Below are 17,829 nucleotides of genomic sequence, written 5' to 3'. Positions count from 1 at the left end.
CTCCAGAACGTCCTATTGAGTGGCGTCAGATGTTCTTCAATTATTACAACGAGTCGAACGGTTGCTAATATAATGGAGTTGGAGTTTCCCTGCATACATCGCAACCATACTAGGTGACGTTCAAACAGGGAAAACGACGAAAGGTAGTCAGCCAAGCAGCGTTTTCGGTGCTTGGAAAAAAAGCTACAGAACATGAAAAGGTGAGGCAGGGTTTCAGGCTCAGATGTACTTAAACAAAATCTGCAACCCTCCCATTTTGTCAATGTCCTATAGCATTTCCAATTTCTGATGCGAGCACCCGTCTGGATAAGATCCATACGGAACCGCATGTAATGCCGTCTTGCTCCTTTGTCTGGAAAGGCTAGAATGTATGGCAGGCGTGGAGCGACTGCATGTCTAAAAGAGGCATATGTAGTAAAGGACGAGTAGCGTCCAATACGATCACAATTTTGGGCCCAGGAATTTTTAAAAAAACGCCTTTTGACTTTAACAGGATTATTTACCAGGTCATTCTGCGTCATATTCAAGGAGATTAGGACCGCTTGTATCTTCTCTTTCACACATGTGATCGAACTAGGACACTTTCCAGCTATCATTTCCTGGAAGTCCTCGTAGAGTGAGTTAGGCGGAGGGGAAATCATTTTGGAGAAGGTAGCAACCATCCGCCAAGTTAGTCTGTCTTCTAGTGGGTATAAACCTAGTTCATGAGTGATAAGAGCATTTGGTAAGAAACCGGGAAGCCCCAAGATGTTCTTCCAAAGTTTACCCTGTAGAATATTTAAAAGGGGCCCCAAATTCAACAGGCAGGTGTCTAATGCATAGAGAAGAATGGGCTCTATCTTCATAGTGTAATATTGTATCAAAGGCAAAAGAGAGTAGCGACAATATTTGTTGAAGATGATTCTCATTTGGGCCAAGAGGGGATTAAACTTTGCCATCAATACGGCACGCCACTTGTTGATTGATATTCCATTCGATATATGGTAGCCCAAATACTTAATCTCATCTTTTCTCAAGATCACCTGATCATTTATGGTAAAGTTAACTCTTGGAAGCTTTTTTTTGGCAGAGAAGACCAGTATATGCGATTTGCTTGGATTAATAATCATATTGTTAAGCTTACAATAGTCTCCAAAAAGGTTTAATTTGTTTTGGAGTCCAAACGGCACTCTGTCAAATAATATGATGTCATCAGCAAAAGCTAGCCAATGAAGCCGCATGGATCCCAGTGTAACCGGAAAAGAGTTAGATCCCTGCCAAATCGCCTCTACGTCAGCGAGATAAAGGTTAAACAGGACTGCTGCCAAATTGCAGCCCTGCTTTACTCCAATAAATGTCGGTATGTTATCAGACAGGAGCCCTTCCGCATTAATGCGGACTCGATAAGAAGTCCTCTGGTGTAGAGCAGCGATTAGAGCTACAAGTGGCGGAGGAACGCCATACGCCAACATCTTCTGCCAAAGCCGAGTACGTAGGACATTATCGAAAGCAGCCGAGAGATCGAGGGCAGCCATGTAAATAGTTCCTTTTTTTTCGATATGAACGTTCCGCAGCAAATGGGCTAAGATTGTGGCATTTAGTTGGGTGCCCATTGCTCTGCGGAAACCGACCTGTGCTTTGGAAAGAATTTTTAGCTCATGGATACAGCGTTCCAATTCCACTAAAAGCAGACGTGCGAAAATTTTCGCGGCAGTATCTATCAGGGCAATGGGCCTGAAATTTGAAGGATTGTTTAGCATACCCTTTTTGTGTATAGGGATAATTATGGCGGTCAACCATGATTCCGGGATCTTACCAGTTAAATAAATCGACTGGTAACAAGGAAGAAAGTATCGAGCCCAAAAATGGGGGTCGTCTTTTATGACGCAAGGCGGAAGCCCGTCGGGTCCAGCCGCTTTAGAGGGCTTCAATTGGGAAATTGCCCATATGATGTCTTTGACGACCCAGGGACAAGTTCGCGGTATTGGCAAACACATAACTGAGCTCTCAAGAGTGTCATGGGTTGAGGGGAGAGCATATTTTTGAGAGAAATACTTTTCCCATTCTGGGCCCGAGATGATCGCCACAGATCGAGTCTCCAGCTTACCATAGGGGTTTCTTAGTATTGCCCATATCTCTCGGGTTTTTTTTTTACAGAGCAAGCTAATCATGTGTTGGTTTGCGAGTGTGTAAGCGGTCTGGGAAAGAGACTTGATGTGGTGCTTATAGCACCCAATGATGGGGGCGTGGCTTGGCGCCGATGGCGAGCGGTAGCTGATCCGCCGAGCTCCGGCCGAGACGCCGTTTCCTGATCCTTTTTCTCCGGCTCGCGTGCGACCCCGACTTCTGAAAAGGAACGAGCGGTTGGGCGAAGCAGCCCTGCACCTGAATAGTTGCTGGGCCCACCAAATTGGACCCCCCTGAGACTCCGGTGGCCCTGAATCGGTTCTCCCCCCCTCCCGTTCTTACTGGATCCAAGATGGCGCCCCGCACAGCATAGCGGTGCCTGCGAGGGGTACCCCCTCCCCCAACGGATTCCAGGGCCCGGCGGGGAGAGGCAGCAGCAAAAGAGAGGCTCCGCTCTTCTAGAGACCACCTCTACGGACCACACCATCACACACGGGGGCAGACCACAGCTCACGGCCCGATATTTGGCCAGGTGAAGGGCCCCACCAGTGATCTCACAAGTGAACTAACTTTTGAGGCCTAAAACACCCGCAACCATCGCCCCAAGATGGCCGCCAAGAACAAGACCAGAGCCGCCACCATGGACTCCTTTGTTTCCACCAGGGCGAAGACCCCCACTCAATCCAAGGCCAGCTCCTCTGAAGTTGCCCAGTCGAGCGAAGAGGTGGCGGCCGATAACCACTCTCAGATACTTGATGCTATAGCCTCGCTAAAGACGCATATAGACTCCAAGATCGACGAATTCAAAGTCGATATTCAACTGATCCGCCAAGACGCTCGCAACTTAACGGAGAGGGTCGCGACCGTTGAACAGTCGGCAGAGGAAGCCTCCACGGCCATCACAGCCATAAAGTCCGAAGTTGTCCTCCTGAAGAGGAAAGTCACCTTTTTGGAGGAAAAGGCGGAGGAGGCCGAAGGTCGGGCCAGACGGAGCAACATCAGGATCCTGGGGGTCCCGGAGGGGAACGAGGGAGTAAATACCACATCCTTCGTCGAAACCCTTCTGCTACAAGAAATAGGGGCCGGCAAATTGACCCAGGGATTCTCTGTCGAAAGGGCCCACAGATCCCTTCAGAGGCGCCCTCCCCCCGGATCGCACCCCAGACCCATAATCGCTAAGATACTGAACTTTCAGGACAGAGAAACTATCTTACGGCGATCCAGGGAGGGGGGCCCCATCGAGCGAGGAGACTCCAAAATCTCCATTTATCCGGACTACACGCAGAAGGTACAAAGAGAGCGGAACTCATTTGTCCCGATAAAAGCCCGGCTCCGACAACTGAACCTAAAATATAGACTACTTTATCCATCGCGCCTAAGGGTTGTCTACAAGGAGAGAGTGGTATTTCTCGAGAACCCAGATGCGGCCAACATGTGGCTTGAGGATAATAACCTGGCGGATGGCAAGGACAACTCACAGACTGAGACCTAACCCCCCAGCGACCCCCATGTAAGAAACATCGCACGTGAGACCGGAATACAGAAGATAATCCAACTACAGTTTTTTCACTTGGAAACGGCCTCGTTCGGCTCTGCCGCCAGGCCCTTGCCCCACCCCCAGCGTAGTATTTACCCGGTCTGGGCACCCGCCTGACCCAGCTCGCGCCCGACTCCCGGATGGGCTCCGACGGCTCGAGAGCGCCTGAGCACCGCGACAATGTTGTAGTTGCTGGGCGCACCAGTTTAAGTTTTGTTGTTAGTTTTATTAGTTGTACAGTCTTCATGCCTCTTTTGCCAACGCAGACCGAGATGGATCTGGGACATGACACCGATGAACGAGATGCAGTGGTATCCCCCCTGCAGCCCACCCGAACAAGACTAAAGTGGAGTCGGACCCCAGAGTCCCACACCAAATCTGAAACTCGAACCGGATGGCGGCACAGCTTACTGTAATGACCTGGAATGTGCGGGGCATGGGCTCATACCTCAGGCGCAATCGTATACAGTCCTACCTCAGGAGGAAGAAAATCTCCATTGCACTCCTTCAAGAGACTCACCTCACGACGGAGGCCATGTCTAAAATTGCAGACCGATGGGCTGGGACTGTTAGAGGGTCCCCCTACTCTAAATACGCCAGAGGGGTGCTAATATGGATAAGCCCGGACGTCCCCTTCCAGATGGAGGGAAGTGAACAAGATAAAGAAGGGAGATTCACAGCGATTTGGGGCACATTGGAACAAACCCCAGTCTGCTTCATCAACTCTTACTTCCCTCATCACGGGATATCGGCGTACCTCGCCACATTGATAACGAAGCTGACTCGGTACCGGGACCGCACCTTCATATGGGGAGGGGACTTCAACTGTGTTGCTGACACGAGTGCAGACAGATCGCTGCCCCCCCCACGCCCGAGCAGCCTCACATCCGGTGCCTTGAGGGAAACTCTGGAGCAACTCAACTTAGTGGACATCTGGAGGGAACACCATCCGACCGACAGGTCCTACTCCCACTACTCAGCTCCACACGGAGTTCACACAAGAATTGACTATCTGTTCATCAATAAGGAACTTACCCCACACATAGCAACCACAGAATACCTGGGGCGGACGATCTCCGACCACTCCCCACTGACCATGTTATGGCAAATGAGAGGCCCCAGACCCCCGATCCCCATGTGGAGGATGCCGACCGCGGCACTTGCGGACCTCGAGTTCAGGGAAACCCTTGCCGAAAAATTGGAAGAATACTTGGAGAACAACATCGGTTCGGTCCCCTCCTGGGGCACATTATGGGAAGCAATGAAGGTGGTGACCAGAGGCGAAATCATATCGAGAGCCGGCGGAACTCGCAGGCAGTTGCGGAGAACCCTGGAAGCACAGGAAGCTGAGATCTCCCGACTGGAGTCCACATGCGACAACTCTATGGAGACAGAGACCAAGCTGAAGGAAGCCCGCACAGAATGTCAGCAGGCATGGGAAAGACTGGAAAAATTTGATTTCGCCACGCACACCGCCAGATCTCATAAAGAATCGGACAAACCGGGAAGACTACTAGCATGGCTCTGCAAACGGGAACACCCCAAACATCTCCCAGTGGAGATACGGGACGCTAATGGGTCATCCCACTCGACTCAGCTAGGGATCAATGAAGCCTTTGCTAAATTCTACACAGAACTGTATACCCACAAGACCCAGATTCCTGCTGCAGACATCATAGACACACTCGAGGAGATAGAACTTCCCCACATTTCGCTCGAGCAGAGAGAGGAGCTGGAAACCGAGATCACTCTTGAGGACGTTCAAGGGGCAATCAGGTCCCTCTCCAACAACAAAGCCCCTGGCAGTGACGGCCTCCCACCTGAGTTCTATAAAGCGTATGAGTCCATCCTTGCCCCAGTACTCCACGAGGTCTACCAGGAGGCACACACGGATGGGATTCTCCCCAACACCATGAAGGAAACCATAATAGTCCCCATGCTCAAGCCACACAAATCGCCCACCGACTGTGAGTCCTATCGCCCTCTGGCTATGCTAAACTACGATGCCAAGATCCTCACATCCATATTGGCCCGCAAGCTAGCCAGGGTGGTGGGTTCCATCGTTCACGAAGATCAGAACGGATTCGTTCCTGGGCGCAACACCACTGCTAACCTCCGGAGGTTGCAGCATGTAATGGCCGAAACATATGACAGGGACGAGGACCTGGCGGTGTTGTCGCTCGACGCCATCAAGGCCTTCGACTCCATATACTGGGAGTGGATCAGGGAGGTCCTGAGAAGATTTGGCTTTGGAGGGGGCTTCATCAGGTGGGTTGAGGTCCTCTACAATTCCCCGACGGCGAGAGTAAGAACGGGAAGAGTGGTCTCAGCGGCTTGGGATATACAAAGGGGAACAAGGCAGGGCTGCCCGTTATCACCCATGCTGTACATACTGGGCCTGGAACCGATTGCATTATACTTCAGGCAGCAGCTTTTCGATGCTGGCATTAAGGTGGGCAATGCACACCACATAATATCCTTGTATGCAGACGACGTCCTTCTTTACCTAAGCTCCCCCGAAGTTAACGCGCCAACCGCGTTGGAGATACTGGACAACTATGCGAAGTACTCAGGGATCCGCTTTAGTAGGAATAAGTCCTCTGCCTTCCCCTTGGCGGGCTTACGCAACATTCCGGAAAACAATCTCCCAGAGATAGGAATAAGCTGGCAACTGGTCCAGTTCCGTTATTTGGGGATCAACATAAGCCACACCCCGCTACTCATGCATGAACACAACACCGAGGCCGCCATCACGAGTCTCCGAAGTTCTATAAAGTTTTGGTCCAAGCTCCCATTGGCCATGGTGGGCAGGGCAGCGATTGTCAAGATGATCGTACTCCCCCGATTCCTGTATTTCTTCGTAAACATTTGCCATTACATTAGACCGTCCTTCTTCAAGAAGCTGGAGGCCATCATCAGGGACTTCCTTTGGGGCCCACACAGGCATAAACTGTCGCTGTCCGTCCTCTCTCTCCCACACAAAGAAGGCGGAATAAAGTTGCCGGATCTCCAGTTGTACTACCTGGCTGCCCAGCTGAGTCACATAACGAGATGGCTCTCGGATGAGCCTTCAGCAGAGACCGAACTGCTGAGGCAACCCTTGGACAATGTGATCCCCAAGGAGATCCTATGGCACCCTACATGGCAACCCCCGGTCCCCTCCATGGTGATTGACCTGGGAAGAAAGATATGGGCCAGGTCCTGCTGCATCAGGCGAATACGACACCCATACTCTCCGGACAATCCCATCCTAGCAGACACCTGTCGAACGGCTGCAGACATCTCTACGGCAAGGAGGTGGGAAGAGGCCGGCATTTACACATGGAGCGACATGTATGAGGAGGGAGAATTCAGGGATTTCGAATCTCTTAAGGCTGCCGATGGAATTCCCCCGGGCCAGTTCCTCTGGTACCATCGCCTCAAACAAACTGCTAAGAAACAATGGACCGGATGGCCGGAGGAGCCCTCCCCTGACCCTCTGCTACAAGAGATGCATGACCTCTCGGACGGCTGGAGACCTGTCTCCAGGCTTTACAGCAGACTATGTGATAAAACCAACCCTAAATGCGAAGATCTGAGGACAAAATGGGAGGCGGACCTTGAGACCCCGATTTCAGATAAAGAATGGGAAAGAGCGCTGATATTTCCCAAAAAAGTATCCAGGAACACCAGGTTTGGCCAGATCCAATTGAACGTTCTCTACAGGACATACATGACCCCACATAGGGTTGCCTCCTTCAATAAGACATCCTCCCCTGCATGCCCCTGGTGCGGGAATGATAAAGCAGATGTGATTCACATGTTCTGGACCTGCACCAAGGCGATGGCACTGTGGTCCAAGGCCAAACAGACCTGCATGGACGCCGGAATGACAAGATACGAATGGACTCCTGGCGAGTGCCTCCTGGGGACCTACCCCAGACCTAGCAAATCCAAGCACGCTGTTAAATTAATGGACATATCATGTATCCTGGCTAAAAGAACAATAGCGATGGCCTGGAAGACGCCGTCGGGCCCCAGGCAAGAGAGATGGCTCAAAGAACTCGAGAGATGGACAACAGCTGAAACCAGGGCCTGGCAGGAAGGAATCACGAACAGTGGCGAAACCGAAGGTGGCACTTTGGAATCATGGAAGGCCCTCCTCAGAGACATACGCTTCAGCGCTGACTACAAACCCCCCTGAAGTCCCACACCACTGCATTGACACTGCTCGGATGCCGGCATTGGTGGAACCACCCCTGTGTTTGACCCCTCTTGCTTCCTGAAACTTTGGGTCATTGCCCCTAACCCACCCGTCCACTGTAAGTTTGCTACAACATGAAGACTGTTGTTGATTTGTTCGTTCCCCCCCCCTTGTTTCCCCCTCACCGTCTCCTCCCCAGTTCAAACCAATGTTGATTTCTTGTTGTATTGCACGTTTTCTTTTTCTTTTTTCTATCAAAACCAATAAAATACGTTTTAAAAAAAAAAAATAGCACCCAATGATATAGTTTTTTTCACGATGATAGCCAAAAGGGCAAAGGGTCTTTTTTCTTAAAGTCGCCAAGTCTCGATTTTTTTGCTTTCTCAGTGTAGCTATCTGGTTCGAAAGTGTGTTAGTAGCGGATGGGCTGCCTTTAGCTGAGGCATCCTTCGCTAGAGCACGAAGGTGAGACTGGATCATGTTGATGTTTCTTTTGTTGATTGTTTCAATATACCCCTTCGACATGAGAATATCATGGTTAGGTATCAGATCTCTGTTCACCAGAAACACCAATTTCCTGCATACGGTCGGATTCCAGTTGACCGAAATAGTGTTTCGATCAGGAACCACCAAGGAAGCTGAAGGTAAAGAACTAAAAACCTCATGCCTCATGTGAAGTGTGGAACACAACATATGGTGGTCGCTCAGACCTAAGTGTAGAATTGAGACAGGTTCGAGCATTCCCGAACACCCTTTAGATGCAAGGATGTAGTCAATCAAGGATGAGAGGTTGCCTCGTGACCATGAGATATGGGAAGAGTTAGATGCAAATTGGATTGGGTAAATACCCCATTTTTCAAAGAATCCTAACAAGAGGGACCCTCTATGGACAGCATGTTGGGCATAGGAAGAAAGAGAGGCAAAGGAGCCTGCTAACTGAAAGTACAGAAGATATGAGTTTAAATCCCCTCCAATCACAATTTCGTGACAGGGACACGAGACTGAAGCATGCCCCAACATCCTTTCCAGGTCATCGACCAGCATGGAATACGAGACCGCCTTGGGATTCCAGTACAATGATAATAAAAGCAAGGGGGCAGCCTCGGAAGAATCAAATGACAGCTCCACTAAGACACAAGAATTCGAAGAATCAAGAATAGCGGCCACAGCTTTTAGACCATTTTTGATGAGGATGGCAGTACCGCCAGAAGGACGGCCTGTAGAAATACGACTGGCTGGAGCTGCAAAAGTGGCATATCCATCGAGAAAAAACTCGGATAGACACATGGTTTCCTGCAAGAATAAGATATCAGGTTGCTGGGAAGCGGCAACTAGCTTATGCCATGCGACCAAATTGGAGAGGCCACAACAATTCCAAGATGCCATAGACAAGCTCGATTGTTATGAGCGTAAGGAGGGCCCTTTGGGGGCTGCAGCTGTTTTTATCAAGGGTTCTAACCACGCTAGCCCACTCAATGCTTGGGTTAGCGATGCTAGCTGGAGGGCTAATTGCGTAACCTGAGAGTCGGGTGAATCGGAGGTTTGCCCGACAGGACAAACTGGCAAGGGAGGAGCTATCCAGTCAAGATAAGCCCATGCACTCTCCATGTCCGAAAATAGACATGGAGTCAGACCGATAGACTGGAAGTCCTCAGCAAAGTCCAACAGCATTTTAGTAATAATATGCGATTGGACTCTGGACAAAGCTCTATGATTGTTGTGGGTTGCCAGCTTGACCCAATCTAGGTCTTTAGATGAAAGATTCCTAAGGGCGGGAATTTGGAAGAATGAATTCATCAAAAAGGACCTATTTATGCGAGCAGGGCCGTTTATATCAGGGTTGCTCATCCAGCCAATGATTAGTTTCATGTCCTTTGGAGTATTCGAGAAGGTTAAGACAGATGGTAGCGAGGAACCGACCACTCGAGGCGGGAGAGGCTTATCCTCCACGAGGGGAGACACTGATACCTCATGGACTTCCAAAGGAGATGGAGAACAACCGCGATCTGCTTTAGCCACATATAGGGGGGTTGTGGGCATGATGACAGCATCCGTCCCTATTGAGACGCGATTCAGCAGGGGGGGCACGTTGTTTGGATTAGGGGGAAGTATAATAGCAGCCTCAGCTGGCATTAGCGTGCTCGCATTTTGGGGGAGTGAGGGCATAGTGACAGCATCCGTCCCTATCGAAATAAGCTTCAGCTGAGGGGGCGCATTGTTTGGATTAGGGGGAAGTGTTTTAGCAGCCTCAGCTGGCATTAGCGTGCTCACCTTTCTGGGTTGATAAGAAGGGAAAAAGGACGGTAACTGTGATTGGATCATGGCCGTGGGATGGCCATGAGGGGCACAAGCAGCGAATTGTGTGTTCCCAGGATTCGTAGCTGCAACCTGAAGATGTTTTCTACTTTCTTCATCGAGGTCACAGAGGGTTGAGCTAATGTCATCATGACTGGCCCCCAAGCCCAAGGATACTATGGGTTCGGGGTTCGTCATGGCACATGTCTGAGGTAATGAGAGAAGGTTAGCTTTCTTTAGACCAGCCTTGGTTTGCTTTAAGCGTTTTTGAGCTCTTAGGAAGGACTTTCTCGCTTTGCGCGAGACAAAGTGTCTACCTTCATGCACCACAGGTCCTTCCTCCAAGTCCGAGCCCAAATCTACTGCCATCGAAGCAGGATTGGGTTGGGCCTCAATGATGTTTGTCAGGGCGGTGGGACTATCCAAGGAAATGGCAAGACCTTGAGTGTCGTTGGAGCCCTCTCTTGAGGGAACCGCTGAGGTAAGAGGCTGTTTGATGTCAACTAACCTATAGAGGAGTTGTTCGACCTGTAGCAGACGTTCGTTCTGAAGTTTTAGCATGTCTACCATGTCAGAGGCTTCCGGGATGGCATGAGACGTCGATAGGGGATGGGCCCCAGACACTGCCTGCGAGTATGACATCTGTGGGGCAACTAGGGAGCCGATTACCGGCTCAGTCTGGGAGCCTTGAGTGTAAGTCATAGAGGGGGAGTGGAACTGGGGGGCTCTCTGAGGAGCATTCTCCATAAGTTTTTCAAAGTGAGTCATATAGAAGGCTCTAGAGTGTTCCTCAGCCAAAATGAATCCTTCGAGTCTGGCCATCTTGTCTCTCATGAGGGAAAAAGAGGCTTGCAACTCCCTTAAGGTGCAATGGGTCAACTCATGGCCCTTATCCAATAAGTTGAGAATGCGTGAAATAACTGGAAAATTAAAGGGATCACCTAACTGCGAATGTGCACTATAGTTCTCTGGGGTGGAGGCCGATCTAGCCTCGCCCTTAGGATCAGTGGCGTCAGCCTCCTCAGTCGCCAGGGCGGGTAAAACCGCACCACCTACGAACGAAGACTCTGCTGCCGACACTGTACCAAAAGATGTATTATCATTTAGGGTAACAACTCCGCCATCCAAACCCCTATATAAAGAGGTCAGAGGCGCCATCCCGTGGTCACCATTTATTTCGCAGTTAAATGCTGGGGGGATGTGAAAGTGTACCTGTTCACGATGAGGAAAGGCAGATGATGCAGGAGACGAGGGCCCCAAGGAGAGCCGCACTCTTTTGCTTAGTTCGCTAACAATGATGGGAGCCAAGATGGACGTGTCTGTAAGGCAGGAAAGGCCTCTAAGGCCTTGTGGAGAGGGGCATTCAACATCAAGCACATGATTGAACACCTCGCCCACATCGCCAACATAATCGTTGGCATCATGGACAGAGAAAGATGTAGTGGCTGATGCTGACGATGTAGCTTGCAGAGGAAGGGCGTTGGCAAAAGATGTTGTCACTGCGTTAGCAGGTTCCCTATGACCCACCTGGACCCGACCTGCCCCACTCTCGCTGAAAGGGCCAGGCATGGGTGGAACGGGGGCAATAGCTACCGAATGCTGAGGGGGGGCAGGGGTTGGGGTATTGGGGGAGGGCTCAGGGGAGAGGTCCCGAGCGGAGGAACCGATTTTGCAACCACTTCTTAAAGTCGGACTCATGTTCGGGACCAATCTATACCCCAAGACCAAAGCGTCCGGGGCACCCCTTGATAGCCAAGTCGAGGAATGCGACCAGTTAACAGAAAACCGGGTAGGCTATGGGCCCAAGAACCGTAGTTCCAGGCGAGTCCACTATAAGTTTAAGAGACAAGTTATATATAAGAGGACCAGGCCTCTAAACACATAAGCTATAACAACTTATGAAGTGAACAACAGTGTGGCACCTATGGGTGAAATGTAAACACACTATTTGGAGGCACCCCCCACTGAGCACCAAACAGGGAACCCCACCCAGGCAGGGACACCCCGACTCCCTAAGGAGTGGGCAGCAATCTCCAGAAGTGTAATGAGAGGTTTCAAAAATAAATTAGGCGATGCGAAAAAACATAAGCTGCAAACCTCAAGTGCTTCGCTCACGAAAGTTGACGCTACCAGGGGCCTGCAAACCTCGTCCACGCACCCGCAAACCGCGAACAGCCAACAGTACTTAGAATGTACTTGGCAGGTGCGCGGCGCGGGTGCGCGAGGAGGCTGGTATTAGAAGGCTTCCTGGGCGTCGCTCGCCACGAGAGGGCGGAGCCGTCACCTCCTTTCCCGAAACGCGGGTCAGGCAAACTGTGTGTGACACAGATAGACGTCCTCCAGGAGTCCGGGAAGGTCCAAAGGAATAAGGCGTCCAAAGGCAGTCCGGCACACGGCAACAGCGGTGCTGCAAGGAATGACCGAAATAAATAGGTTTGTTTGTTGGTTTATTTGTTTATTTTATTTATAGAGCGCTCCGCACCCAGAGGTAAAAGGGCGCTTAGGTATACGGTTACATACAGTTTACATTTATACATATATACAGTTTGTAAGTAAAACACAATTACGGTATAAGCAGTATCATCAGAGATAAAAAAGAGAAAAAGGGTAAGTGCTAGTTTTTGTTCAGTAACCCAGCCAATGACCTGTTTCCTAAATGACTCGGTAGATTTAATGTTGAATGGGAGGGTGTTCCAAAGTTGGGAGGCAAGGACCGTGAAACAGCATCCTACAGCTCTTTTCAAGGTGAATCTGGGCACCGTTAGGCATACTGTGTTACGAGGATCTAGTAGTTCTGGCAGCAGATTTCAAGGTAAATTGGTTGGTGAGATAGGGAGGGGCTAGATGGTTTAAGGCTTTGTATGGGAGACAGGTGGTTTTTATACACAATGCAACGCCACAATGGATGAGATCCGTCCTAACGGACAGAAATTAAAATCACATTGCTTCACCCTTTCAGACCTAATTCACACAAAATAACCAGTGGAACCCCACAAGGGTCAAGTCTATAAACTCCAGGGCTCAAGTCGAGGGTACACGCGGATGGACTGAGACCACTTTTTTCAGAGGGTGGACTCAGTACCCCCCAGCTAAAATGAGAAACATTGAATGTCCTCTGAATTTATAAATTAAAGCCGACCTCCGGATCGATCCGCAGTCGTCAGGTTTGCAGGCTGGACACTTCACAACTGCACTATATAACCTGATGAAAAATAACAAACTACTAAAGATGAAATGTTCCATTTCGGTACTGCAAGTTTCAGGGAAAACATTTGTACTGGTTCTTGGAGTTTAAAATATGCACACCTTTTAACGTTTTCCAAATACTATTAGAAGAAAAGATCCTCTTTTTGTTTTATGTGTGTTCATTTTATGAAAGGCAAATGCCATTTGTCCTTTGCCATTTGGGTGGTTATGGAAAGCCAATTTAATCAAAGGCGCATATTTCACATTGATATGCAAATTTCTGGCGACAGTCACATCCCTTTGCATTTGTTGATGATTTCCCGCTTTAATTTTAGGACTTGACCCCCTGATCAACTCTGCTTTTCAACACATACATGGTTTCAGTTATGAGGCTCATTACAAAACATGGATGTGCCTGCTACAACTATGCAGAAGTCGCACATCTTCAAAGGACCACCAGTGAGGACACTAACACTGTCCTCACCATCTGCCTTGCACAAGTGGGAACATGGATGTCAGTTAACAACTTAAAACCCAACCCAGACAATTCTGAAATTATGATCGTTGTACAGGGACGTCATTTCACCAAAATGCCAGGGGTAGCGGAAGTGACATCACACGAACTTGACCTCTGATGACATCACCGGAAGTGATGTAATTTGGCCCCAATGTGACATCACGTGAAGCAATGGAACCCAACCTTTCACCCCATGACAAAACAGGAAGTGGATCACATAGCATTGTTTCTAAGTGCACTACAAAAAATATGGTTACGATACCCCTGTAAAGTGATATACATTTTTATACAAGAATGGATCGCCACATGTATCGTTAATATCAGCGTGTGTAGGCCCATTTACTGAGAATGCAAGCAGACGTCCAAGGCCAAACGTGATGTGTTATTATATAGCACTTAAGCTTAAGCGCTTCATATAGAACAAATATACATACAATATCACTCAACCTGTGTTGGTACTCATTTATCAACCTCAGCAGGATGAAAGGCTGAGTTGACCTTGTCGGGAGTCGAACCTGCAACCTGCAGATCACACATACATTGCAACAGCGAGCGCTCAACCCACTGAGCTATCTTGACGACTATAGCTATCAGAAAACCAGCCACTCCAGAAACAAAGAGCCACATGCTGCTGGCTACAGGCCAGGATTCTCAATTGAAGAAAAAACAAATATTTTAGGGGTAGCAAGGGAGACCTCAGGGATTGCAGTTGTGACCCCTAAATGATTTCCCTGTCGTTTTACCAAATGTCTCACAAGAAGCAACAATAATGTGGCCCACAGTGATAGGAACCTGCCTGGAAGCTTCAAAAATGATTAAGAGCCTTGGGATTCTTATGAACAATGTACTTCACCTGGAACCACAACTACCTTACTAAAGAAATGCTTCTAGCACATACATCAAACAGGCGGAAAATGCTAATCCTCACTGTATCGGACCCTTGGAACTATATCAAGCATTGCCTATACTATGAAACCTCAGCACTCCCAACACACAGCAGCAAGACTACTACTGAGACTCAACAAGTGGGAATATCGGACACTACCAAAACTCTGAAACACTGTGTGAAAGGGAAGTCAGACTTCAGGATCACCTCACCTTCAAGAAATTGTTAAATCACTGGCTTTTCAATGCCTTATCAGCAATGGGCCACCTAGAATCAAGAGGCCTTTCAGCATTATGCCTTAAACAGCAACAGCAGGATCCCACAATAGATGCTGACCCGATGAGCTTCAGACCAGATGAGCTTCAGATAAGCAACCAGGTAGCTCAATTCCAGCTGCATTTACCACAAAACAATTCATAGAAAAACAGGATTTCTATCACATTTCACGATGTGAACTGTGGACTGGCATCTACCCAATACTGGCAAACAATCTATGTACCTCTCCTGAATATCTTGCAGCAAGCTATGTTTATTTTACCCACTAACATTTCAAATTCTGCGCTCAAACCGACCACATGCAGACCAACTAAGCCCCTACGCAAGAGCTTTTTAACACGGCTCACACCAGACTTCAAACAACAAGATACTACAATCTACAATCAACAATTAACGCACATATCCCGACCTGGCCCAATCACCCTAACACTATGGGCGCACAAGGCTTACTTTCTGGACACAACCACGTTTATGGTCCTGGCACAGAAAACCTATATACTCGCCCATATACAGGACCCGAAACACTTCACGCCTGCATGCATCAGTACAACAGCATTGTATGCTTTACCCACTCTCTTTCAGGTCCGCAAGAGAACCTGAAATCATGTATGTGGCATCAGGGCATGGTATAAATCCCAGTAACATAACAAAATAAATATTTATTCTTAATTGGATTAATATGAATTTTATTTTTTTATTCATTAATGTCTTTTTAGTAATTATTACTATTTGTTTTTACTAATCTCGATTATTCTGATTAACATGAATTTTATATTCATATTTGTTTTCTTGATCAATATATTTTTTGGGGTATTTCCGAAATAAACTTGTTTATTACAATAAATATAAATGTTTTATTTTGCATTACTATTTCATTTTGCATTACTATTTGTTTTATCATAACTCTTGCTTATCAATTCTGATTAATATGAATTACTTTGTATATGTGATCTTTTATTAGTATTTATTTTTTATATTGACATTGATTATTCATTTTGATGAATATTTACAGTATATTGTATTCATATTTGATTTTTATTAATTAATACTATTGTATTATTTGTTCATGTTTTTTTAATTAATAGTTACATTTTGTGGCTGGAGTGGACATAGTAAAATGAATCACAAAGGAGGATGGCAATAGATTATTAAATGGAAACTCAAAAGTAAATGTTCATGCAGGGCACACTTTCATGAAATTGGCACAATTATTAATTTGTCAATTTTCAGCATTCATATGACCTTTGCTCCAGCCATGTGCAGCAACTCAGTCAGATATGCAGGCATCCGTAATACATTTGTAAGCAATATACATTTGTTACTCACTATTTGAATTTGTCCCAACAAGCTCTCACTAATGCATCGTGCATGTTTTCTTATATTTTTCCTCTTTCATGACGGTAGAGCAATCAATCAAGATTCCATTTTCTAAGAAGACCAACCAAACACGACCAGTTGGGAGAAGCAAGAACATGTCCACCTCAAACAAAAACAGTAGTGTGGCCCAGTTTGGGATCACACCAGCGCAATTCTTTGTTAGATTTCTGCAGTTACTTTCTGATGTATGTGACAGTTCCACGGGCACGGCCCTGCCAGAAGCGGGAGGGAACCAGAAACTGCACCCTGCCAGAAGCGGGAGGGAACCAGAAACCTAACAGCCCCCTTGGTGCTCGAGCGAGTTTGGGCAGGCCCCTCCCTGCTCCTACTTACCTGAAAAGGCAACAGTGGGCTTGATGTGGGAACCGTGAACGCCATAGCACAGAGGAATGCCGGAGGCAGGGACTGCGCCAAAGCAGACTGTGCAGTGCTGAGTGATGCAATGAGCAGCACAGTATTGGCCGCAAGAAGGGATGCTGCGAAGACCCTTCAAGTCAATGCAACGTCCAGGAATGGAGCCTGCACAGAAGGACAACCCACTAAACCACCAGGGATTGGGCACATTAAACCAGGTTACATGTGAGTATAATTAGCCAATAAATAACAAACAACACTTTCGTCTAAACATTTATAACGAAAGGAAAATAGATACTTTAAAAAAAATTATATATTTTGGGGGGGTCCACCCAAGTCCCCCATTTCACTTAATTACTAATACCTCCAACCCTCTGTCCACCCTTTTTAACCTCTTACCCCAAACCTTACATTTGTTATAATTACTGCATACCATTAAACCAATACACCAGGGATTGAAATGGACAAAGGCTTCCAGGGAAGAGCAACTGGTCCCTGTGAGGCATTACAGGCTCCAAACCAGAAATGCCTGAATAAGGGGCTGGGGCTTACAAGCCCCTACGAAGCCTCCCCAACCACACCCTGGAGACAGATAAGCCATTGGGTAGAGTAAGAAACCAATCCTGGGAGGGGGTTATTTAAGAAGGTGCGTGTGAATGGTTGAGTGTGGGTTAGTTAGGTGATGACAGGAGGAGGAGGACGTCCGAGAGACTAGAGAAGGAAAGTGAACAGGAGTGCAGAGGCGTTGAAGAGAGGGGTCTTTGAAGTGTTTGAGCATTGGACTAAGGACTGAGTGTAGTGGACTAGTGGTGGGAGTGCAAGATGGTAGCGGTAGGTGGAAATAGTGCTAGTAGTAAAGAGTGGGGTTAGTGAGAGAGAGGTGGAAGCAACAGTAGTTAAGAAGTCGTAATAGTAGAGGTGAAGTAGTAGTAAAAGCTGGTGGTTGTAGAGAAGTGGTAGTGGCGGGAAGTAGTATTGGAGTAGGAGCAGCAAAGTGGTAGCACCAGCAGAGTAGTAGTAGGGACAATGAGGTGGTGTAGGAGGAGGGAGAGCATGACCTTCGGAGTTAATAGGCAATAGTGACAGTAGGGAATGGAGAGATTGAGGAACAG

General features: G+C 48.0%; 1 long non-coding RNA gene across 1 annotated transcript in view; it reads left to right on the top strand.

Annotated features, from left to right (window-relative positions):
• The window catches only part of LOC138467962 (uncharacterized), a 201,172-nt gene extending 184,224 nt beyond the window's left edge, over window positions 1–16,948 (top strand). The window contains exon 3 of the long non-coding RNA XR_011268173.1: window positions 16,391–16,948. This is a non-coding gene — a long non-coding RNA (uncharacterized lncRNA). The remainder of the gene's footprint in view (window positions 1–16,390) is intronic.
• Window positions 16,949–17,829: the final 881 nt, after the last annotated feature.

The sequence above is a fragment of the Ambystoma mexicanum genome, chromosome 4q (assembly GCF_040938575.1).
Source record: "Ambystoma mexicanum isolate Mex_15411 chromosome 4q, UKY_AmexF1_1, whole genome shotgun sequence".
NCBI lineage: Eukaryota > Metazoa > Chordata > Amphibia > Caudata > Ambystomatidae > Ambystoma > Ambystoma mexicanum.
Note: the sequence above shows the minus strand (reverse complement) of the source record. Positions and strands in the feature narration are given on the sequence as shown.